Below are 27,500 nucleotides of genomic sequence, written 5' to 3' on the forward strand. Positions count from 1 at the left end.
ACTGCAATTGTAAAGTACCTTGCTTACCTCACGGATGATTAATTGAAGTACGAATTGTTGCACAGAGAAGTAACACCACAGTAGAAAGGTATAGATGAATTAATCCAGACTACAAAAGAGATTGAGCGAACCTGTTAATATTAAATTTCAAGAACAAAAGCTAAGTTTGGCTGCCGCTTCTACACACATGGCGCTTACTGAAATTTTAGAATACAGACCACTCCTTCAGAATTCAGGTCTAACGGCTAGCCAGGTTACATTACATGCTAGAGTGGAACATAATACAAATAGTGAAAGATTTAGGGCATGCAGGTGCTGATGACATGGTTTGCAGTGAGACATAATAGATGTCTCAGTGGTTAGATGAATGGTCTAATAAGCAAAAGCAAATTAGTGTTAAAGCTAGTGCTACTGCAGTTAGAAATTAGAAGGAATAATGAGTAGGGAGTGGAAACCAAGTGGATGACACATTAGGAACAGATGGGAAGTACGTAGCCAAGTTATCCAATCCTTAGTAGGAATATATAAATGTAAATTTAAAGGAAAAACAGGAGGTTATGTGGAAGAAACAGTACAGTTCTTAGAGGCAGAAACAGAATTAAGGTAACATAAAAGAATGGGTATGTCTGAATGCAATGTGTTACGTATATGGGGCAAGTACCATAAAAGGTTCGTTGGCCAGAATTGAGCGTATAGGTGATAGAACAAAAACAGGGCATAAATGAACTAAGAGATGGTTCAAATGGCTCTGAGCACTATGGGACTTAACATCTATGGTCATCAGTCCCCTAGAACTTAGAACTACTTAAACCTAACTATCCTAAGGACATCACACAACACCCACTTATCACGAGGCAGAGAAAATCCCTGACCCCGCCGGGAAGCGAGAACGCTACCGCACGACCACGAGCTGCGGACAACTAAGAGAAATACTTTACAGAGAAGGAATACCGCCTAGGGCATTGCAATAACTGGTATATGAACAATACGGTAGGAACAACGACAAAGAGATTTAGAAATTACGTTGATAGAATACGAAAGAGACAAGAGTATTGTTCCCCATATACGGAAGTAGACACTGTACAGAATATATTAAATGGATTATACTTATAACGTGCAGAAACAATTAATTCATAATAAGTCTAAATCGTTCAAAGAATTGAATGCTATCGTACGTCATATACGAGCGATACAATACGTTGCTGAAAGGCAGGAAAAGCAATGCGTATTGCACCACAGTCAGAAACAGTTAAAATACTTTACATGTGGTAAGAATGGCCATATTAGTCGGAATTGCGCTCAGAGTGAAACAAGAGCAATCGCACAGGACAGACCAAACAGGATCACGAAAATAGTGTTGGCGTTGCGGGGAACAAGGCCATTTTTGTCAGGAGTGCAAGGCAAACAGGATCTTGGAAAATGATTGACACTGGGGGTAGAGACCCGGCGACGAGGAAAATTGGGCATACGAACGGGAACGGGTATTAAAGGGATAACAAAAATAATAGAGACACAAGTAGAGTACCATTCATTTGCATTTACTAATGAAGAGGTCGTCCGGTAGCGTTCTCGCTTCCCACGCACGGGTTCCCGGGTTCGATTCCCGGCGGGGTCATGGTTTTCTCTGCCTCGTGATGACTGGGTGTTGTGTGCTGTCCTTAGCTTAGTTAGGTTTAAGTAGTTCTAAGTTCTAAGGGACTGATGACCATAGCTGTTAAGTCCCATAGTGCTCAGAGCCATTTGAACCATTTTTGAACTAATGAAGAAACGATATGTAGCCATTGGATTCAGGAAGTATGGTCATGGTCATTGATGAAAAGTGGTGAGGGCAACAAAGTACATCGCAATTTGAAGGACATTATCGAAGAAAAGGATACAAGACCACCAATGAAACAACAATAGGAATAATAGACCAGATTACTGTTGCGATAAGATCTGGCCAATACACCTGGAAATTTCCAGTAAGAATAGTGCACGGCTTGGCCGTCCCATGTATATTGCGATCTGACTTAATTGCCGAGATAGGATTGATATTAGATGACGCAGACAAGATTTTATTTCAAATTCAAACCGGATGTCATGCAATTTTGAGCTTAAAATAGGAAACAGAAAATAACGGGGGCTATCAGGTAGTGCAGATCGATGGGTTCATGAAAGATAATGCCGACCCTATAAACCACTTGAGGCAGGGAGACTAGGAGATAATTAGGTAAATTGCCAAGTTTCCGAATGTTTTGACTGCTGAATTAGGCAGTACATCGTTGATAGCGCACACTAGTTAAGACGATATTCCGGTGCGCAAGCCCCAGCATCGGTTCACGCCATCGAGAATGAAGATTCTGTGGGATCTGGTTAATAATATGAACACAAAGATATAGTCATCGAAATACCTATATGCTACGCCTATTTTCATGGCGTCGAAATATAATGGTGAGCACAGGCCTGTAGTTGATTATAGATATTTGAATAACAAAGTAATTACATAATCAGTTCCCTTGCCTGATCTTCAGTCGAGCTTCGACAGGTTCAAGGGAGCCAAGGTCTTTCCCATCCCTGACCGAGCACTTACTCAGGTACCTCTGGCAGAAAAACCGCAACCTATAAAGGCGTTTAGTACAGATGGAACATTTACAAGTTCTATAGCGTTCCGTTCGGTTTATACACCGGGACTTCCATGCTTACACAACTCATGGTCTAGATATTTTCGGGTATTAAGTTTTGGCAGTCTAAAATTGCTTGGACGACCCCGTAATATACAGCGTGTTTGTTTCAACTTGATACAACCAAATATCTCGACAATGATACATGCGAAAAAATGTAGGTGGAAGTTAAGTAAAGGGGACTTCCCTGTGCTACTGGCCGGGTGTTGTGTGCTGTCCTTAGGTTAGTTAGGTTTAAGTAGTTCTAAGTTCTAGGGGACTTATGACCACAGCAGTTGAGTCCCATAGTGCTCAGAGCCATTTTTTTTTGTGCTACTGGCCACCCCCTAACCACCGTTGCTGTATAGGCGGGGCCAACTTCGTATTTTCAAATGGGAACCCCACATTTTTATTCATAATAACGTACTGTTCACTCCAACCATTGTTTTCCAATGTGGTAAATGGCGCTGTAATCGTCAAAAAAAAGTATGCTTGTTTCCGCTATTAAGAACCAACGCATTTGTTTCTATATTTAACTTACGATGTAAACGTAAACCTTAATTTTCTATATTTAACTTACGATGTAAATGTAAACCTTAATTTCTAATGGCTGGCATTTATGTTAAAAACTTAGTTTAGTGTTGCAAATGTAATTGAATAGTTAAATATGGTTAACCGCCTCAATGTCTGGTTAGAAACTACGTTCAGCTTGATCCAGTAACAACGACGTGGATGTTACAGTTTTGTTCCCACCGGGATGCTTGCTATCGGTGCGTCCTTTTGCGTTTCACCACAATTATAATTCACAATGCTTTTAAGCTGCATATATCCATTCCACGCACGAATTAATAAGCATATCGAAACGGAAGGTCGTCAGTTTGTACATTTATTGTGAATGAACATTACGGTGAGAAGCAACAGGCTCAGATATCAAGCTTCCGGATGGGAACAGAAAAATATAACATTCACGTCGTTGTTCCTATATCACACTAAACGTTGTTTCTAACTAAAAATCGAAACGGATAATCTTACTGTACTGTAAAATCAAAATTGCAACACTAAACATACCAAACGATAGAACACTAACGCTTACATTTACCTCGTAAATGAAATGTAGAATCAAATGCATCGGTTCTTAGTTGCAAAAACAGACGCACTTGATATTTTTCGATTACAGCGCCACTTACCACAAATGGAAAACAGTGGTTTCAGTAAACGTACGAATTTTTTGCGTAGAATCCGAATACGCCATAAAAATGGGTGTCCCATTTTGAAAATACAAAGTGGACCCAGCCCATACAGGAGGTGTGGTTAGGTGGCCAGTTCTGGCACACTGATGTCCCATTTACTAACAATTTTTCACCTACAACGTTCTTCGTACAAAGTGTGGGTCTCGAGATACTTTGCTTTTTCAAGTTAAAACAAACAGCCTCTATAGCAAGATTGTGGATGACCATTGTAACCAACTCTATGAAGTATTTACGAGGTTCGGAAAGGTGAAACTTAATGCAAACCCTGAGAAGATGAAAATAGCTTGTGCAACCATGCAGTTTTTAGGCCATCTGGTAGCACCTGTAGTAGTGACTATTGAGCCTGGCAGAGTACAGTCTATTGTTGCTCGATTCGAGGAATGGCGATTTTTTTTTTTTTTTTTTTTTGTAGGTTCATTCCGGGATTTGCTCAGAAGGTAGCACCCTCTCAATGGGTTACGTAAAAAGAACAAAGTTTCTGGAGAGAGTCGCAACAAGAGGCCCTCAGTGCCCCAAAACAAGCGCTCAGTGCTTCTTCCATACTGACATTACCCAGTTTTGGTACACAATCTATATTAAAGGCAGTGCCTCAGTGCGAGGGTTGGTGTGGTGTTACAAGAGGGAAAGGGAGAAAGACGACCTATAGTTTACGCTTAAAGAGCGCTCAGTAACAACGAAAATAAATACTGTTTATGAAGTCGCAGCTTTAGCTGTCCTGCTTGGCTCGGAATTTCTATTTGGAAAAAAACGCATTTTCGGTTAAAAACAACCAGGCGCTGAGTTCGATCTTGGGAAAACCAAGGAAGATAGAGCTCATACCCAGATAGGTGGTATCGATACTTTCATTAAATTTCGAAGTGGTCAGCGTTACGGGCAGTGACAACATTATCGCTGATACATAGAGTACGATGTTAGAAGTCAGTCAGGAGAAAACGGAAAAACTACCTACTGAAAGTGTTAACCTAATTCTGATACCAGTTATTTGAAGGTATCATGGACTATCAAAATGACATCTGAGACATCAGCGAGAAGCTTCAAAATGGAGAATTTTAAGCCACATTTGATGCAGGGGGTGGTGTTGAATAGCTCAATATGACAAATAACCTAACATTGTGGTGCCACAAGATCTGGTGCCGTATTTTGTAAAATATTACCATGAATCCGATAGTTGGACACCTGGGGTATTTAACACTAGTTATAAAATACGTGAGAAGATTTTATGGCACATGGATGACGATATTGGCACTAGAATTGGTGTAAGGCGTGTGCTGAATGCAAATTGACTCAGAACTCAAAGGTCGGTATATTAGCATCTAAATCGGTTGAAAGGACATTCAACGAGCTTTTTCGACTTTGTGCGACCGTTACCCAGATCTCTGTAAGGGAACTGCAATATCCTCTTGTGGGTGGACGCATTTTCGCGTTTCATGCGATTCTCCCCAACAAGTACTGCTATGACTAGTCCACTTCCGCTCTTAAAAACATAGGAACGTGCAAGTCGACCAAAACTTTAGTAATGGACAATGGCATGTGTTTCACATGGAAGGGGTTAAAGAACTTTTGTGTTGACCTTGGTATCCATCACAGTATGTAACGTTACGAGTATGTGGGTGACTTACTCGTCACCAAGAGCTTATACTGAGGGAGCTGTATTTGCTTGCTTGACTGTGTGCGAGTGGGCGGGACGATGACGTCACGCGTCCACTCCGGGGGAGCTCAGGTGCAGAGACAATGAGCCTGTCGCCGGCAATGGATAAATCCCAGAGCTGACAATTTGGACGGCTGATGCTCGCATTGCCTTTGTGCAGCATATGCTCTAGGAAACGGCGGAGTATCAGACGATCATAAAGATGGCCACGTTAGAGCTCTTTGTGATTCGACAGTAGCCCATCAATTATTAATGGAAATCTCAGATAAATGAGTTACATCCAATGACACAACGATATTTCAAAGTCTTTAAAACTACAGAAGTTAATACACTCCTGGAAATGGAAAAAAGAACACATTGACACCGGTGTGTCAGACCCACCATACTTGCTCCGGACACTGCGAGAGGGCTGTACAAGCAATGATCACACGCACGGCACAGCGGACACACCAGGAACCGCGGTGTTGGCCGTCGAATGGCGCTAGCTGCGCAGCATTTGTGCACCGCCGCCGTTCAGTGTCAGCCAGTTTGCCGTGGCATACGGAGCTCCATCGCAGTCTTTAACACTGGTAGCATGCCGCGACAGCGTGGACGTGAACCGTATGTGCAGTTGACGGACTTTGAGCGAGGGCGTATAGTGGGCATGCGGGAGGCCGGGTGGACGTACCGCCGAATTGCTCAACACGTGGGGCGTGAGGTCTCCACAGTACATCGATGTTGTCGCCAGTGGTCGGCGGAAGGTGCACGTGCCCGTCGACCTGGGACCGGACCGCAGCGACGCACGGATGCACGCCAAGACCGTAGGATCCTGCGCAGTGCCGTAGGGGACCGCAATGCCACTTCCCAGCAAATTAGGGACACTGTTGCTCCTGGGGTATCGGCGAGGACCATTCGCAACCGTCTCCATGAAGCTGGGCTACGGTCCCGCACACCGTTAGGCCGTCTTCCGCTCACGCCCCTACATCGTGCAGCCCGCCTCCAGTGGCGTCGCGACAGGCGTGAATGGAGGGACGAATGGAGACGTGTCGTCTTCAGCGATGAGAGTCGCTTCTGCCTTGGTGCCAATGATGGTCGTATGCGTGTTTGGCGCCGTGCAGGTGAGCGCCACAATCAGGACTGCATACGACCGAGGCACACAGGGCCAACACCCGGCATCATGGTGTGGGGAGCGATCTCCTACACTGGCCGTACACCACTGGTGATCGTCGAGGGGACACTGAATAGTGCACGGTACATCCAAACCGTCATCGAACCCATCGTTCTACCATTCCTAGACCGGCAAGGGAACTTGCTGTTCCAACAGGACAATGCACGTCCGCATGTATCCCGTGCCACCCAACGTGCTCTAGAAGGTGTAAGTCAACTACCCTGGCCAGCAAGATCTCCGGATCTGTCCCCCATTGAGCATGTTTGGGACTGGATGAAGCGTCGTCTCACGCGGTCTGCACGTCCAGCACGAACGCTGGTCCAACTGAGGCGCCAGGTGGAAATGGCATGGCAAGCCGTTCCACAGGACTACATCCAGCATCTCTACGATCGTCTCCATGGGAGAATAGCAGCCTGCATTGCTGCGAAAGGTGGATATACACTGTACTAGTGCCGACATTGTGCATGCTCTGTTGCCTGTGTCTATGTGCCTGTGGTTCTGTCAGTGTGATCATGTGATGTATCTGACCCCAGGAATGTGTCAATAAAGTTTCCCCTTCCTGGGACAATGAATTCACGGTGTTCTTATTTCAATTTCCAGGAGTGTATTTCACAGTGAACAAATAGACTACTGGCCATTAAAATTGCTACACCAAGAAGAAATGCAGATGATAAACGGGTATTCATTGGAATAATATATTATACTAGAACTGACATGTGATTATATTTTCGCGAAATTTGGGTGCATAGATCCTGACCCATCAGTACCCAGAACAATCACCTCTGGCCGTAATAACGGCCTTGATACGCCTGGGCATTGAGTCGAACAGAGCTTGGATGGCGTGTACCGGTACAGCTGCCCATGCAGCTTCAACACGATACCACAATTCATCAAGAGTAGTGACTGGCGTATTGTGACGAGCCAGTTGCTCGGCCACCATTGACCAGACGTTTTCAATTGGTGAGAGATCTGGAGAATGTGCTGGCCAGGGCAGCAGTCGAACATTTTCTGTGTCCAGAAAGGCCCTTACAGGACCTGCAACATGCGGTCGTGCATTATCCTGCTGAAATGCAGGGTTTCGCAGGGATCGAATGAAGGGTAGAGCCACGGGTCGCAACACATCTGAAATGTAACGTCCACTGTTCAATGTGCCGTCAATTCGAACAAGAGGTGACCGAGACGTGTAACCAATGGCACCCGGGTGATACGCCAGTATTGGGATGACGAATACACGCTTCCAATGTACGTTCACCACGATGTCGCCGAACACGGATGCGACTATGATGATGCTGTAAACAGAACCTGGATTCATCCGAACAAATGACGTTTTGCCATTCGTGCACCCAAGTTTGTCGTTGAGTACACCATCGCAGGCGCTTCTGTCTGTGATGCAGCGTCAAGGGTAACCGCAGCCATGGTCTCCGAGCTGATAGCCCATGCTGCTGCAAAAAGTCGTCGAACTGTTCGTGCAGATGGTTGTTGTCTTGCAAACGTACCCATCTGCTGACTCAGGGATCGAGACGTGGCTGCACGATCCGATACAGCCATGCGGATAAGATGCCTGTCATCTCGACTGCTAGTGATAAGAGGCCGTTGGGATCCAGCACAGCGATCCGTATTACCCTCCTGAACCCACCGATTCCATATTCTGCTAACAGTCATTGGATCTCGACTAACGCGAGCAGCAATGTCGCTATACGATAAACCGCAATCGCGATAGGCTACAATCCGACCTTTATCAAAGTCCGAAACGTGATGGCACGCATTTCTCCTCCTTACACGAGGCATCACAACAACGTTTCACCAAGCAACGCCGGTCAACTGCTGTTTGTGTATGAGAAATCGGTTGGAAACTTTCCTCATGTCAGCACGTTGTAGGTGTCGCACACTGGCGCCAACCTTGTGTGAATGCTCTAAAAAGCTAATCATTTGAATATCACACCATCTTCTTCCAGTCGGTTAAATTTCACGTCTGTAGCACGTCATCCTCGTGGTGTAGCAATTTTAATGGCCAGTAGTGTACTTCTAACATCTCTTTATTTAAAATTGTTGTAATATATTAGTCTTATGTGGGAAAACGGTAAAGATGAATCAAATCATATCTTTAGAGCTTAAGGACGGTGTATTTACCGAGCGAGGTGGCGCAGTCGTTAGACACTGGACTCGCATTCGGGAGGACGACGGTTCAATCCCGCCTCTGGCCATCCTGATTTAGGTTTTCCGTGATTTCCCTAAATCGCTCCAGGCAAATGCCGGGATGGTTCCTTTCAACGGGCCCGGCCGACTTCCTTCCCCGTCCTTCCCTAATCCGTTGAGACCGATGACCTCGCTGTCAAATGGTTCAAATGGCTCTGAGCACTATGGGACTCAACTGCTGTGGTCATAAGTCCCCTAGAACTTAGAACTACTTAAACCTAACTAACCTAAGGACAGCACACAACACCCAGCCATCACGAGGCAGAGAAAATCCCTGATCTCGCCGGGAATCGAACCCGGGAACCCGGGCGTGGGAAGCGAGAACGCTACCGCACGACCACGAGATGCGGGCACCTCGCTGTCCTTCCCCAAAACAACCCCCCCCCCCCAACTGTTTGTTTTTGGTGGGGACGGCCTTCAGCCAATCGAGAAGCAGACTGTGGAAGAACATTATGGGAGTCAAGTGGAGACAGGGACTTTTCGAGTGACAAGCTCTACAGGTGATTCTGGACACTTGGTGTCGAGTGCGGAAGAATGCAGACCTGCCTATGGTAATGTGCATGATTCAATTGTATAGGTGATTAGCCGGCCGGTGTGGCCGAGCGGTTCTAGGCGCTTCAGTCTGAAACCGCGCGACCGCTACGTTCGCAGGTTCGAATCCTGCCTCGGGCAAGGATGTGTGTGATGTCCTTAGGTTATTTAGGTTTATGTAGTTCTAAGTTCTAGGGGACTGACGACCTCAGAAGTTAAGTCCCATAGTGCTCAGAGCCATTTGAACCATTTTTGTATATGTGATTGATTCTGGGCAGTGAACGGCAGCTACAATACTCTAACTTTAGAACAGACTTTTATATTTGAGAGGTGTTAATGTACTCCAGAGTAGGGCCCTTTTGCCACTTGCACTACGGAACTGAGGATAGACAGTATGGGTGATTATTCTTTTTATCATGTGTGTTAATTTGTGAATCATCATGTTGAACCCTGAACTCTTTTGAGCTGGTGATTATTTCGTGTGTTGCGATAACAAAGTGGACTTCGTTTTCGCATGTATTTGATTACAGTTTCGTTTGGGGATTTTGCTGCCATTCTCGTAACGATTTAACGAAGCTTTATTGCATTGATAAGGGCATTTTTGTCTATATTTTAACTGAATATCATAGGTTCACTTCCCATTTATTTGAGATGACCTTTCTTGAATAAACATTATTCAACATAATGTTGTCGTATACATCAATTACAGATGTTAGAATAGAACCCTTGCTAGACAATTATTCATTTAACTTTTATGTTGTATTCCTGTGTATTTTATTAACTAGCAATTCTAGCCAGTTCATAGACTATTTGATGGCAGGACTACAACTACAGGTTATTATTTGCAACGAGTTGGCTGTAGGTCATGAAAGCAGACTTGCGTGGCTCCATCCTATGACTACACCGATTTATTCTTTTTAAACAATCGCCGGCCGGTGTGGCCGAGCGGTTCTTGGTGTTACAGTCTGGAACCGCGCGACCGCTACGGTCGCGGGTTCCAATTCTGCCTCGGGCATGGATGTGTGTGATGTCCTTAGGTTAGTTAGGTTTAAGTAGTTCTAAGTTCTAGGGGACTGATGACCTCAGATGTTAAGTCCCATAGTGCTCAGAGCCATTTGAACCATTTAAACAATGGTGCATAGCCAAAGTACTTAAGTACAAGTAGCCACAAGTAAAGACCAAACTGGTTTGCCCTTATGGAACGCTGTTAGGAAGAACAACTACTCAGCAGTTAGGTACTGTCGCAAGCAAGACCACCCCACACTACCCCAACTCATTTTATGCGGAAACAGTGAATAGGAATTTATGTTCTGCGTTGATACTCTGCTATAGCAGCGATCAACGGGCCTGGGATCAGTCATTACCCTGACTGATGTTGGCCTTTGATGCAGAGAAACATGAGTCACTGGACCACGTCATAGCTATCCATCAGGTTTAAGATTACAACCCCTTGTGTAATTTGTGGCTCATACATGACCTGTTGCCAGAGAGGATAACCCCCTCAGGAATTGATTACACAGTGGAGGCAAGACAGAAATAATATTTGAAGAGACCATTAGACAGACAAGCAGTGGTATGGCATAAACCGGCAGCCAAACCTGTACTTGGAAGGCGATCGCGTAATGACACAAAATCTGGGAGTAACTGGCAAGGTAGATGATAAAATTGGAAGAAATTGTTACCGAGGTACACCGGACATTGAGAAATCGTAGGAATTTTTAACTCCTTTTACTGTTATTGTTTGAGCCCAGAAGAAAGAAAATGTTTAAAGCACATCTCTCGATGATAAACAGGTGCCTAGAGCCACAAATAGTCAACACTAGGGCGATACTGTTCGGAAGTTTTATGAGGAGGGGTGCGGCCGGGGGGGGGGGGGGGGGGAGGGAGAGGTACGAGGTGCGATAATAAAGTAATGAGACTGATTTTCTTTGCAAGATGTGGCAACCTCGCAGGCTTGTGCAGGGACAATATCTTTGGCCTTGGTCTATAAGCTGCTTCTAGTCCAAGCAGCACATCGATGCAACTGCTCAGTCGTGAGTTGTGCTGTAATAAGTTAACACATATTTTTGTCTCTCGTCATGTAACTGGAACTACATAATATTGCGCAATGGTATGCCATTTCTTTTTGCGTTAAATTGGGTGAAAACGGAATGAAAACTTACGGTAAGCTTCAGAAGGCTTTTAGAGAGGAGGTTATGTCAGGAGCTAAAGTTTTTTGTTGGAATAAAATGTTTAGTGAAGGCAGAACGAATGTGGAAGATGAGACAGAAGTGGACGGCCATCAACCTCACGCACGGATGTCAGCTTGGCCAGGGTACGTGAACTCGTACGATCTGATGGAAGATTATCCTTGAAAATGATTGCACAATAACTGAACATCAATCGAGAAACGGTTCGTCTAATAATAACTGAAGATCTTGGTATGAGAAAGATTTGTGCAAAAATTGTCCCCAAAATCTTACACCACAACAGCGATAAACACGGAAAAATGTGGTAGCCGATCTGTTAGAGCAAACTGAAATAAATCCATAATTGTTGAGCCATGTTATCACTGATGATGAAAATTGGTTTTTTCAGTAAGATCCAGAGAAAAAAGGCCAAAGTTCGCAATGGTGCTCAAAGGGATCACCCAGACCAAAAAAAGCTCGCCTGTCAAAGTCAAAAGTGAATGCATGCTTGTGTGCTTCTTTGATTCCAAGGGAATTGTTCATAAAGAGTGGGTGACTCCTGGACAAACAGTTAACCAATATTACTACAAAGAAATTTTAGAAAGACTTCGTAAAAGAGTTCTTCGTGTCCTTGCCAACATTGCTGACAACTGGATTCTGCATCACGATAATGCGCCATCCCATACTGCTCTGTCAGTACAGCAATTTTTAACCTCAAAACAAATTTCAGTACTACCACAGCCACCTTATTCACCAGATATCGCTCGGTGCGACTTTCTATTTCCAAGAGTCAAAATGGCGCTCAAGGGACACCATTTTCAAACAACACAAGATGTCCAAAAAGCTGTGACGAGGGTCTTGGAGGATATTACAGAAGATGAGTTCCAGAAATGTTACCATCAATGGCAGAAGCGCTGGAAAAAGTATGTGCCATCAGAAGGGAACTACTTTGAAGGAGACAACACTAAACTTGACTAAAACGGTAAGCAACATTTTTTTCACACCAGTCTCATTACTTTATTGTCGCACGTCGTATATGCCGTAAATTCTCACATCTTTGCTTGTGTTGAGTCGAGGATTTGCATATCTTCAAGGTGTTTGAGGTAGCCCGACAAGGTTGCCATCGTGTGACGATGGCTGGAGAGACAGGAGGGGCATGGAATCAGTTATAATGAATTGTCTTATATGCGACCAGAAGTAGGGACTGGTACACAATGGACCGCTGTTAAAGGGTGCTGTAAGGAGTTGCTGAAGGACAGTATGCCCTGTGTTGGAAGCATTTTATACAGCTGGAATCATATGGTGGCCTTGCCAATGGATATATTTTGCTGCTAGAAGTGTAAAGTTCCTATACTGCACAAGTGAGGTGTGCGGCTGGATATGCAGTGGAAACGGCAAATGTGAGGCTGTTGTTGCACATTATTGCTGTTTATAGTACCTTGCCCGGCCTTGATAGACGATCTGTGTCTTGTAATCGATGCAGAGCCATTACACGCAATTTCTTGAGCGCCAGGTTGTCAAAAATGAAGTGCATCATTGTTGTGCTTACACAGTCGGTTTAATCTCTGTACGTTCTTCTGTCACGCTAGTTTGTTGGGGCTACCGCGTGCTATTTCTGTGGCGCTTGGGGCCGCGTTGCCGACCTGCTGCGTTGTGAGCACGCAGGCACTTTGGTCTAGATAAGATCGCGCAGCTTATCTTTATTTGTAGTAAACCTGAGTGATTTGTCCTGACTTTTGTTGGTTCTTTTGTCAAGTTATATGTTACTGTGCTGCAGGTTGATACTGAGAACTGTGCCTAGAACCCGAATTCTACCGCTGCCACTACAGATTTTGACGAATGTTGTAAATGTTAGTATCTCTTAGGTTTTCGACTATCGGGTAACTCATTGGTATCTGGTTTCACTAGCAAAATTCAACTTTACACTGTTACACATCAGTTCTTAACTGAGGAATCGTTAATTTAATGGTTTTAAGGTAAGGGTGTTGGAGGGGAAATTGCCAGCACTATGAGCAAAGAGATATTTAATGTTCCTGTAGTCAGATTTTATTATAGTTAACCACTCACTTGAAACTCTTGTGATAGCATTTGGTACTCCTCGGCCTCGCTCCGGCAGCGTACGTATACAACTAAGGGGTCCATTTGCCTTGATTGTACTTTAGCGGTGGACTCAGCTGACGTGATAAGATTATAGTTCTGTATTATGTACATAAAATCTAATTATGATGGTAAAGATTTTATGTTGGCGTCTAGTAATAAATACACTCCTGGAAATTGAAATAAGAACACCGTGAATTCATTGTCCCAGGAAGGGGAAACTTTATTGACACATTCCTGGGGTCAGATACATCACATGATCACACTGACAGAACCACAGGCACATAGACACAGGCAACAGACCATGCACAATGTCGGCACTAGTACAGTGTATATCCACCTTTCGCAGCAATGCAGGCTGCTGTTCTCCCATGGAGACGATCGTAGAGATTCTGGATGTAGTCCTGTGGAACGGCTTGCCATGCCATTTCCACCTGGCGCCTCAGTTGGACCAGCGTTCGTGCTGGACGTGCAGACCGCATGAGACGACGCTTCATCCAGTCCCAAACATGCTCAATGGGGGACAGATCCGGAGATCTTGCTGGCCAGGGTAGTTGACTTACACCTTCTAGAGCACGTTGGGTGGCACGGGATACATGCGGACGTGCATTGTCCTGTTGGAACAGCAAGTTCCCTTGCCGGTCTAGGAATGGTAGAACGATGGGTTCGATGACGGATTGGATGTACCGTGCACTATTCAGTGTCCCCTCGACGATCACCAGTGGTGTACGGCCAGTGTAGGAGATCGCTCCCCACACCATGATGCCGGGTGTTGGCCCTGTGTGCCTCGGTTGTATGCAGTCCTGATTGTGGCGCTCACCTGCACAGCGCCAAACACGCATACGACCATCATTGGCACCAAGGCAGAAGCGACTCTCATCGCTGAAGACGACACGTCTCCATTCGTCCCTCCATTCACGCCTGTCACGACACCAGTGGAGGCGGGCTACACGATGTTGGGGTGTGAGCGGAAGACGGCCTAACGGTGTGCGGGACCATAGCCCAGCTTCATGGAGACGGTTGCGAATGGTCCTCGCCGATACCCCAGGAGCAACAGTGTCCCTAATTTGCTGGGAAGTGGCGGTGCGGTCCCCTACGGCACTGCGTAGGATCCTACGGTCTTGGCGTGCATCCGTGCGTCGCTGCGGTCCGGTCCCAGGTCGACAGGCACGTGCACCTTGTAGGGAAGCAGCCTACTCACGCTGTAGTAAATTCACATCAGTTTCCATTGTGTGCCAGCCAGTCTGCTGTAACTAGCTCTGACGTCATAAATGTTGCGCAATACCTTAAAAATCAAGCAAATGACCTAAAACTTTTCTAGCATGTCAGGAATAATACTAAATTAATGTGTGTTAAATATCAGTTCGATAACTTCAGCCATTTTCGAAATTTGGACGTTTTTCTGAAAAAATCATTGGCGCAACAGAAAAGAGCTAGAGACTTCAAAATTTATATTTAGATTCATCTTTCATAACGATTTAATAAAAACAGTACTTTGGATTTCACAAATTAAGACTTTAGTGGAAATTCATGATTTTCTGGTTTTCATCTCAAAACTGAAGGAAGCAAGATAGATTAAGTAGGCTAATAAATAAGGCTAGGATGTTTAGATTTAAATAGGCTGGAGGTCCGCTATGACTATGAAGATGTGAAAAGTTTCTTTTGAATACCTATAAAATTATAGCGATAGCGGATCTCAAAAGGGTCAGTTCAGAGCTCATCTACTGCGTGCAGTGTAACTTAATTAATTCTCTCGCCCAAAATATTTAACTTAGCCACGTCAAAATTTTATTATCAATACTTACCTGCGTGCTGAATGCACGTTTAAATTAAGAGCTTCATCGGCCATCAGCAAAAGAAGCTATAAATTATTATGTAACTTGAAGTGGTGCGTTACTAGCCCAGCGGCTAGTCGGGAGAGCCGATTTGATCAGGCGTTCCCTTAGCCGTCCGCACCGCGGCTATATATATAAGAGCGCTGCGCGAGGAAGGAAGGCCCCAGTTCTCTCCAGACGCTGAATAGCACGTCAGCTGTGTCGGGAGTCGCGTCGCTTCGGTAGCACTGCTACAAACAGCCTCGGGTGCCGTATTAAGTTACTAGAGATGCGCGGAACCGTGAAATCATTTCAAGTGAAGTGGTTAATTCTGGGATGATTTTCATTATCTAGCTTCAGTTTGCGTATTGTCGTATTTTCACGTGCCGTCGCGGGACAGACATTCTACCAATTATTTAGCGTGGCGTTTGATGAAATATTCTCATCAAATTTTGGCGAGCATTCTTTTTAACATTTAATTCGGACATTTATAGTTGCATTAGTGCATTAGACTCTGAACTGCTCTGTTAGTTAGGTTGTAGGGATACTTGTGTTTTTTATCAGTGGATTTCAGAATATACTCAACTATTTTGGAAAATCGTTTTTGATTAGAAATCCCGGACAATCTCCTAATTCCTCAGAGCTATAAGCTGCAGCTATAATGGTATTCTCAGATGAAGTGGGCACTAGGATCTCTAAATACTGGCTTCACGTTTGGTTAAATCACTTTCTGGGAGCCAAAAAAGTAAATAGAGGGCCAGTGTTGAGAACGGCGAAAGACAGCATTAACAACATTCTAAAAGCCTGAAACTGATTCAACATTCAAACATTTGTATTGCAAGCATTTATACAGCAAGCATTTCTATTTTCGCAAGTATTCCGCCGCCCCACAACCTTCCGCCGACCACTGGCGACAACATCGATGTACTGTGGAGACCTCACGCCCCACGTGTTGAGCAATTCGGCGGTACGTCCACCCGGCCTCCCGCATGCCCACTATACGCCCTCGCTCAAAGTCCGTCAACTGCACATACGGTTCACGTCCACGCTGTCGCGGCATGCTACCAGTGTTAAAGACTGCGATGGAGCTCCGTATGCCACGGCAAACTGGCTGACACTGACGGCGGCGGTGCACAAATGCTGCGCAGCTAGCGCCATTCGACGGCCAACACCGCGGTTCCTGGTGTGTCCGCTGTGCCGTGCGTGTGATCATTGCTTGTACAGCCCTCTCGCAGTGTCCGGAGCAAGTATGGTGGGTCTGACACACCGGTGTCTGTGTTCTTGTTTCCATTTCCAGGAGTGTACGTAACCAGTCGCTTTTTTACAATTTATTCAACCATGAACATGTTTTTGAGCCACTGCAGACTCATCAGATGGAGGTGTTACAAGAACATTATGTTGTGGACCAAGTGTAGCTAGATGCAGTGCTCGTGCTGTTGTCGGAAATGACGGAAATTTAGTAATCGGTGACGAAACATTTACGAGACCGAAATTTTTTATGTTTTAGGTACTTACAGGGCACTGCTTTGTGGTATCCACATCAGACTGCTTCTCATAACGTGCAATATTAAGCTATGTACACAAATAAACATTGTATTTAGCTACATTTGGTTTTACACTGATCACAGAATGTAAACATTCGATGTTTTTACAAAGAATGTGGATATGAGAGATATTACACTTTACTACTTAATAGTCTTTGGCAAGAGATGCATTATATTATGGTACAAATATTACTAGTACAGAGTTTACAATTCAGTAAATGTTGGTAGATGCAGGAGTGTCTTTATATCGACAAAAATCTCATTCCATAGAACATGAATGTAAAGATCAATAACAACAGCAAGTAAGCAAAGAACATGTGGCTAGTACCAGTCGTAATAAATCCTTGTTTGGCCAACATTTGAATGACTGCAACCATTCTGAAGGACTAATTCATACGAATTTAAAAATCCTTCACTCTGCCCCAAAAGGACCGTTACTTAACGCATTCGAAGAAATTGATATCTATGCGTATCGTAAAAGTGAACCCCTAGCTCTACTCAATGAACAGCAAGACTTTAGGGAAAAACATTCTTATGACCTTTTTGAAGACCTATTATAAAGAACTGCTCTTTTGTTTTCGTATTATTACGTTCATATACATTTTTATATTATGCTGACGCTTGTTTTATCATTCGTATTTTACAACTACGTCTTTTAACTATCTGTATCTCATTTTTATAATGGTTCTTATTTTAAAAACCACAACACAATTACATGTAAACTGTCACTTCACACTTTTCTTATTTTTTATTGGTATCCATATTTTTCCATCAAAGGATGCTAGTCGTCGCTTATTTTTTATGCCCACTTTGTACTTTGCCATAGCGGTATCAGGCACCTGGTTCCCACCAATCACCATACACTTTCATTAGCATTCTGCTGCCAATATTAGCCGGCCGAGGGTTCTAGGCGCTACAGTCTGGAACCCCGCGACCGTTACGGTCGCAGGTTCGAATCCTGCCTCGGGCATGGATGTGTGTGATGTCCTTAGGTTAGTTAGGTTTAAGTAGTTCTAAGTTCTAGGGGATGATGACCTCAGAAGGTAAGTCCCATAGTGCTCAGAGCCATCTGAACCATTTTTGCCAATATTAGAACCCATACTATGTCCAACTTGACAGACAATTTCTTGTGAACAGATTTTAGAAGAAAACGTAATTTTAAGCTGATTATAAACCTATAATTTTATCCTTTTATGACGTATAATTTTTTCATAATGACGTATACTACGCTAATATTGACAAAGGCGTTAAATTCCGCCAGTTATAACTTGTTACAGCACCATAGATTGTCGCAGTGAGAATAAGACGCTATTTCCTTGGCAATCGCCGGCATATCTATACAAACACTGTTTTCGAGGTCGAATTGTCAACCCTTGAGATATCTTTCGCAGTACACAATACTCTATGATCATCTGATGCCTCACCGGGCTAGGACACCGTTTCCACGGCAACTATCGATACACTTTAGTATCATAATTTCGCTGTTATTACAGAAATGTTGGTATGATTCCACCATAGGACAGTCATTTTCCATGGCGCTGACATCAGAAGAGAGCAAAATTAACCGTATTTCTATGGAATCACATAACTGTAACATACGACATATCTCCCCCTAGTACAATCTTTGACAGCACCACTAACGTCTACACCGGAACAGGACGCCATTTCCATGGTAACCATCGATTATCCACGTAAAAGCTGGGGCAACGACAAACTTTGGTGCAGATTTTGTAGTTCTGAGTTTAGAGGGCAGCATACTCTAAGCCTTATTTAATACCAATAACCATTTTAATTGTATAATTAATATTCATTGACGAATAATGATCAATAATTGACATTACGATGTATTCCAGCTGTGACTGTTCCTTTGTAGTTATATAATCATGAACGTGTTTTCTGATTGGTTACTTATGATGTCCCACTCAGAACGGTGGGTGTGACCAGCCCTATTAATACCCGTTCCCTCCATGCACGAGCGTGAGGGTCGACGGAACTCATCTAGTAGTGTCCATCCACCGCTCTGGGTATAAATTATCACTATTTATCTTATTTTTATATGTTTTTTCATATGCTTATTATAATGTCTATACTATTTTGGCAATATATCTTTACAGAGTCTGAAGATGACTCTATGAAAGAGTCGAAACCGGTCACTCTCTCCAATAAAAAATATTTTAACAAAATTGCGATCAAGACTGTTTTAAATTTTAATTTCTCCCAAATATCAATTCACAGTTGAACGCCAGATCACTGAAGGAATTAACTTCCTTGACATGACAATCACAAAGCAGTGTCCTGTAAGTACCTAAAACATAAACTATTTCGGTCTCGTAAATGTTTCATCACCGATTACTAAATTTCCGTCATTTCCGCCAGCAGCACGAGCACTGCATCTAGCTACATTTGGTCCACAACATAATTTTCTTGTAACACCTCCATCTGATGATGAGTCTGCAGTGGCTCGAAAAGATGTTCATGGTTGAATAAATCGTAAAAAAAAGCGATTGGTTGCATATTTATTACAAGATAAAGGCCAATTTAAATCACAGTCGCAGTTCGTCATCCACAATGGATATACTGAAAAGATTTTATGGTTCAAAGGATTGCTTGAATTTTAATGTTTTGGATTAACTCTTTGGTAATGTTTTACAAGGTCACTCTGCAATTATTGGTCCCAGTTTCCACTCCACTCCTATACATGTAACACTTGGTAATTTAATGGATCTTCCAGATAGCTTTTTAGAAGAGCAACTTCAAAATATTGACACAAGTTTATTATGGAATAAAATAAACGACTTGGAAAACTGACTGCTGGAATTAGACTGAAACACCCAAATAATGATGGCAGTTAATTTCTGCTGCCCATTTATTTTAAGAAATATACATTTAAATCTCCAAAAACAACCGTTTGTTTCTGTCTGACAGGAAGTTCAATAATGTATCTAGATTTCTCATAAATAGCAGAGCTTCCTAAAGGGAACTGTAGACTGTGATAATTACCGGAAGTATTCTGCAGTAACAATTCAAAAAGCACATACTTCTGTGTTCTGATCAACATAATCTTTTCAACATCTTTGACTTTGTTTCCCACTTTAACATGTGTTGCAACTCCTTTTTCCATGTTATCTCTACAGGAATATGATGCCAGTCTAGCCACAAGTCTGCAGAAGTGAGCGTACCATGGCTCACGGCAACTCGTGCAGCCAACATCATTGCTCTCTAAGAGGGAATTGCACTTAGGCGTATGACAATAGCATCTCATAGATGGCAGATGTAATGAAAGCGGAAGCCCAGGACTCAAATCAGCAACTCAGCTTACAGCCAGGGAGGTGGTACTCAGGTGCCTCGCCAGACAGATTGAAGGTGGTAGTTTGGAGTCATTTGGTACGGCCCTTCACCAGGGGAAGTCCCAGGCTCGTCCACATCTTCTGTAAGTCACTGAGGTGACCAGTAGCTGCTTGCAGCGGCCATATCCAACTGCTGCCGGCTGGCTACGGTCTCGCAGACGAGGTCTTTTCTCAGGCAGCAGGCAGCACCTCACGATTCACCAGCCGTTATCCTGTAACTATTGAGACTGATTCCGTCGGAATCAGAGACTCTTCTGAAATAGGGCCATTTAAGCTGGATATAATCATCGCGATATAATCACCGCGGTGTCTCAGTTATTGAGTTCCACTTGCCTTAGCACTTTCCGTCAGTGTTAGGTGGTGGTGGTGGTGGTTAGTGTTTAACGTCCCGTCGACAACGAGGTCATTAGAGACGGAGCGCAAGCTTGGGTTAGGGAAGGATTGGGAAGGAAATCGGCTGTGCCCTTTCAAAGGAACCATCCCGGCATTTGCCTGAAACGATTTAGGGAAATCACGGAAAACCTAAATCAGGATGGCTGGAGACGGGATTGAACCGTCGTCCTAGGGAATGAGAGTCCAGTGTGCTAACCACTGCGCCACCTCGCTCGGTCAGTATTAGGATGCCATGGAGTGGCTGGCTTGGATGTTACGTATTGTTGTTGTTGTTGTGGTCTTCAGTCTTGAGACTGGTTTGATGCAGCTCTCCATGCTACTCTATCCTGTGCAAGCTTCTTTAATTCCCAGTACCTACTGCAACCTACATCCTTCTGAAGCTGCTTAGTGTATTCATCTCTTGGTCTCCCCCTACGATTTTTACCCTCCACGCTGCCCTACAATACTAAATTGGTGATCCCTTGATGCCTCAGAACATGTCCTACCAACCGATCCCTTCTTCTGGTCAAGTTGTGCCACAAACTTCTCTTCTCCCCAATCCTATTCAATACTTCCTCATTAGTTATGTGATCTACCCACCTAATCTTCAGCATTCTTCTGTAGCACCACATTTCAAAAGCTTCTATTCTCTTCTTGTCCAAACTATTTACCGTCCATGTTTCACTTCCATACATGGCTACACTCCATACAAATACTTTCAGAAATGACTTCCTCACACTTAAATCTATACTCGCGATTAACAAAGTTCTCTTCTTCAGAAACGCTTTCCTTGCCATTGCCAGTCTACATTTAATATCCTCTCTACTTCGACCATCATCAGTTATTTTGCTCCCTAAATAGCAAAACTCCTTTACTACTTTAAGTGTCTCATTTCCTAATCTAATACCCTCAACACCACCCGACTTATTCGACTACATTCCATTATCCTCGTTTTGCTTTTGTTGATGTTCATTTTATATCCTCCCTTCAAGACACCATCCATTCCGTTCAACTGCTCTTCCAAGCCCTTTGCTCTCTCTGACAGAATTACAATGTCATCGGCGAACCTCAAAGTTTTTATTTCTTCTCCATGGATTTTAATACCCACTCCAAATTTTTCTTTTGTTTCCTTTACTGCTTGCTCAATATACAGATTGAATAACATCGGGGAGAGGCTACAACCCTGTCTTACTCCCTTCCCAACCACTGCTTCCCTTTCATGTCCCTCGACCCTTATAACTGCCATCTGGTTTCTGTACAAATTGTATATAGCCTTTCGCTCCCTGTATTTTACCCCTGCCACCATTAGAATTTGAAATAGAGTATTCCAGTCAACTTTGTCAAAAGCTTTCTCTAAGTCTACAAATGCTAGAAACGTAGGTTTGTCTTTCCTTAATCTTTCTTCTAAGATAAGTCGTAAGGTCAGTATTGCCTCACGTGTTCCAGTATTTCTACGGAATCCAAACTGATCTTCCCCGAGGTCGGCTTCTACTAGTTTTTCCATTCGTCTGTAAAGAATTCGTGTTAGTACTTTGCAGTTGTGGCTTATTAAGCTGATTGTTCGGTAATTTTCACATCTGTCAACACCTGCTTTCTTTGGGATTGGAATTATTATATTCTTCTTTAAGTCTGAGGGTATTTCGCCTGTTTCATACATCTTGCTCACCAGATGGTAGAGTTTTGTCAGGACTGGCTCTCCCAAGGCCGTCAGTAGTTCCAATGGAATGTTGTCTACTCCGGGGGCCTTGTTTCGACTCAGGTCTTTCAGTGCTCTGTCAAACTCTTCACGCAGTATCGTATCTCCCATTTCATCTTCATCTACATCCTCACCCATTTCCATAATATTGTCCTCAAGTACATCGCCCTTGTATAGACCCTCTATATACTCCTTCCACATTTCTGCTTTTCCTTCTTTGCTTAGAACTGGGTTTCCATGTGAGCTCTTGATGTTCATACAAGTGGTTCTCTACTCCAAAGGTCTCTTTAATTTTCCTGTAGGCAGTATCTATCTTACCCCTAGTGAGATAAGCCTCTACATCCTTACATTTGTCCTCTAGCCATCCCTGCTTAGCCATTTTGCACTTCCTGTCGATCTCATTTTTGAGACGTTTGTATTCTTTTTTGCCTGCTTCATTTACTGCATTTTTATATTTTCTCCTTTCATCAATTAAATTCAGTATTTCTTCTGTTACCTAAGGATTTCTACTAGCCCTCGTCTTTTTACCTACTTGATCCTCTGCTGCCTTCACTAGTTCATCCCTCAAAGCTACCCATTCTTCTTCTACTGTATTTCTTTCCCCCATTCCTGTCAATTGTTCCCTTATGCTCTCCCTGAAACTTTGTACAGCCTCTGGTTCTTTCAGTTTATCCAGGTCCCATCTCCTTAAATTCCCACCTTTTTGCAGTTTCTTCAGTTTTAATCTACAGGTCATAACCAATAGATTGTGGTCAGAGTCCACATCTGCCCCTGGAAATGTCTTACAATTTAAAACCTGGTTCCTAAATCTCTGTCTTACCATTATATAATCTATCTGATACCTTTTAGTATCTCCAGGGTTCTTCCATGTATACAACCTTCTATCATGATGCTTTTACATATTATGGCTCCATATTACAAGGTTACCAGTGACGTACTGGGGCTGTTATACTGCGTCATTTGCACTCCTTGATTATGGCTCATCTCAATGCTGGAATCTATTACAAACGGCGCCCTGCATTCTGCAACAGTGGCAGGCTTTGCATGGTCTAGATACTGATTCCGACACACGGTATGAGCTGTACCCGATTCTCTACTGTCTGCACCAAGTAATAGTTTTAAAAACTTTTGTTCACGCCTGGTAATTGGCTCTACCTTGCTTTGTGTCGATGTCTATATTGAAATATAAACATTAGGCTTAATCGCTCATAGTTTGCAGCATTTTGCGATAATCTATCTTGCACATTCTAGCCTTATTATAAGCTGATATTTCTGTGAAGACACTTATTACAGGGCGGTAAGGGAAACAAGCATTGAAACATGTGAAGGCATTGCTAATTACACATATAAAATTTTTTTCGCGATTTTCTTTAGATTTCTATTCTTTTTCTTTTGTTCATATGGGCATTTCTAATTGTTATTATGTAACATTCTACTGTGGTTTTTAAATGTAAAGATGCAATTGTGATTATTTCGTTTGCCAATGGATAAATATGTTTCTTGCTTTGTACCTGTGGTAAAGTTTGTAAAGTTCTCTTTTGGAATATTATTAATTGTGAAAAATGCAGTCAATAACATTTATAAAGGTTTATGTAATTTACGATAAAAATATAACATCTATAGACAGGGGACAGCGATAGTGATATCGAGAGTCGAAAGTTTGTTGCGTAGTAGAGGGGATGGTGGATGGCGTGTCTGTGAAGCGTGCGCGGGAAAAATAGTACTTTGTTTCATGAAAAGCATACGTAATTGTATGGACAGTGATACCGAACTATCAGATTGTTAATTCTCTTTACCACTGCGGTATGTAATGTCATCGCCAGCGAACTTTAAGAGCAAATAAACCGGACTGTGAAAGTGCCGCTAACATTACTTTGTTGTGGCCGACATGAACTGTGCTTTTATGCGAATGAACTTTGCTGGTATTGGTTTTGGGTGGTGGAACTGTTGTATATCACAGTCTATCAAGCCGTGAAAGTGAAGACTAATTAACTGTGCAATATAAATGGCTTTCAGTGACGTTGTCGAAGTTTGAAATGCGAGAACAGAGTGAACATTGTTTACGGTGTGTTTCACACACAAGAACAATTCTATGAACTGTGTATTTGTGGCTAAGACTATATGAATGTGACGAACCGTGTAATTATGGACGATAGCGTCACAGACAGTGCATAAAGTGTAAAAACGAGCGATGTCTACGTCATGTACTTTGAAAGAGACGACATGTCAACAACGTTCGTATACTGGCGTCTTGTAGTTTGTTAATCACCACGGGGTTAATGATACAGCTGTGCCGGAACTTTATTTGCGTTTCGCCGGAGAAGATTAACCAGCGGAACTGTCTGTATCCTGCTCTCATCATCGTAACCCGCCGACATCGTGCTACCTAACGCAACACTTGGTATGCAACAAAAAGTTAAGGGATTTCGCCGAACGCTATCCCCTGACCTAGAAACTTACTTTCTCTATTAAAAGTATAAGAATTACAGACTCTGTTTAATTAAATTCTTTGTTTAGTTTAGTTTGTTTGCTTTCTGCTAACGAAAATAAAATTACAATCAGTGAATTAAAAGTTGCCTGGTAGTCATTGTTGAAACACCAGTAAATATAAAATTCTTCCTCTCATTAGGACTAATTCTCCTTGCATGTCAAAATTATTGTAGTTATTTTATGTAGTTTTATGTATTGTTATGAGACTAGATATATGACAGTGACTAATAAGAGTATTTTGTCGCAAAATATGGCTTCGCGCGAAAATTACGGCGACCGCCATAATTGCTTGCGTTCTGACCAATAACGTAAAAGCTGCTATTCCCGTATTGGTGCTTTTCCTGTCGTGAACGGGATTTATAAATGTCAGCTGTCAAATCACGTAGTGGCTGTTTACCCAGTAATAAAAGTTTTTGATATTGTATTGCTAAGAGTGGTAGACACTGTTTATACTCAAAAGTGGGTAGATGTGTGGTGAAACCCCCCCAGTATTGTGTGTGATTCACGAAATTTTGTCACTTTTTCTAATTCCTTTCAGATATTGTCTTAGATGTCTTTGAAGTTTCAGAGAATATATACACAATTTTGTCGGTTCAGGTTAATTTCAGAGCAGTTTCTCGTGAATATTACAGTTTTCAGTTCATAAACAAAGTGGGATCGTGACCTATTGAGAAGTATAACAAAGAGTGTGGTTTTCCAACTAGAATTTTGGATGACTTCACAGTTCAGATTTTGATCATTATTTTTCCTGCGGGTTGAGGTAATCACAAACAGCAGAATCTAACATTACCCTTTCGCCAAACCCAGCTATACTCGCTGAAAACATGTTCTTGCTGCCATGTGCTGTACATTGCTCCTGAATATGACTTAGCTTAATAACAGGGGAAAACTATTCTTATTAACCTGACCAACCTTCAGCAGAAGCTACACACTGCCTGATACCCCAGAAAATTATGAAACTCTGGGAAGTGTGACATTGTGCTGATTTCTTTCGCATTTTGATAGAAAGCAGAAATGTTAGTTTAACATCTAGTCAATGTCTACATTACCGGAGACGGCGAACACGATCGAACTGAGCAAGTGTCGTTCAGAAAACTGACCGAGATTAGTTTCAACGAATCATCTCGAAATATCCTTAAAGCGTTGTAAAGTGAACACGGAAAATCTAAATCTGGGCGGTGCTTCTCCCAAAAATGAGTACTATGTTCTAATCACTGCTCCGTCTCGCTGGAATCGCTATTAATGCGGTATTTCATTCTTTGTAATAAAATCTGTAACTACCTCAAAAACAGCCGATTCCAAGAGTGGTAGAGAAAGACGTTGTCATCACCAAGAGGAGGAGAGATAGCAGTGTCCTCATTACCGGACTGCTCGTCAACATCCTAGCTTAAATTCCCAATTCTTCCAAAATATCTCAGGAAGTATGTGTGCAGTCCTTCTGAGGATGATCCGTGAGCAGATGGGGACATCCAGACTGGCGGCTATCTGTTAGAGGTGTGGATTGTGGAGCAACATCCGCCAGTTGCCATCTGTCACCAATAACATACCCTGGTGAAATTTGGAAATTTGTTGTAAGGACTATGAGACCAACCTACTGAGGTCATCGGTCCCTAGGTTTATTCACTACTTAATATAATTTAAACTAACTTACGCTAAGGACAACCCAGACACCCATGCCCGAGGGAGGACACGAACCTCCGACGAGGGAAGCCGCGCGAACCGTGACAAGGCCCCTAAGACCGCTAGCTACACCGCGCGGCATACCCTGATGAGCCAGAACATTATGAACATCTGCTTAACAGCTTAACTGATTCAACGTATGATGGTTCAAATGGCTCTGAGCACTATGGGACTCAACTGCTGTGGTCATAAGTCCCCTAGAACTTAGAACTACTTAAACCTAACTAACCTAAGGACAGCACACAACACCCAGCCACCACGAGGCAGAGAAAATCCCTGACCCCGCCGGGAATCGAACCCGGGAATCCGGGCGTGGGAAGCGAGAACGCTACCGCACGACCACGAGATGCGGGCTCAACGTATGAGAAATCTGACAGTTTGTTGGTAGGTTTGTGGAGGCATGTGGCATTAGATGTCTAGCATAGGTCATGAAATTCGCGTAAATAATTGGCCGCTGATTTGCGTGAGCGATGATGGAGCCTGATAGTGACGCAGCTGATTTCCGTAGGATTTACTTCATGCGAATTTGGTCGCCGAGATATCAACGTGAGTTCACAATACTCCTCAAACAACTGTAGTACGGTTCTGGCTCCGAAACACAGACAATTATACTTCTGAAAAATGACATCACCATCGGGGGGGACATCAAGCATAATAGGATGCAGGTGGTTCGCAGCTGTCAGCGTGCCTTCGATTACTACCACAGATCCCATGCAAGCGCAGGAGAATGTCTCCCGCAGTATAATACTGCTTCGACCACACTGCGTCCGTGACGTGCTGCACGTATTGAACCGCAGTTCACTTCGATGACGGCGTTTGTGGAAACGACTAGCGACCAAGTGATTCACCTGAAGAGCCGATTGACGGTCGAATCTCGATGG

The sequence above is a fragment of the Schistocerca cancellata genome, chromosome 4 (assembly GCF_023864275.1).
Source record: "Schistocerca cancellata isolate TAMUIC-IGC-003103 chromosome 4, iqSchCanc2.1, whole genome shotgun sequence".
NCBI classification, from domain to species: Eukaryota; Metazoa; Arthropoda; class Insecta; order Orthoptera; family Acrididae; genus Schistocerca; species Schistocerca cancellata.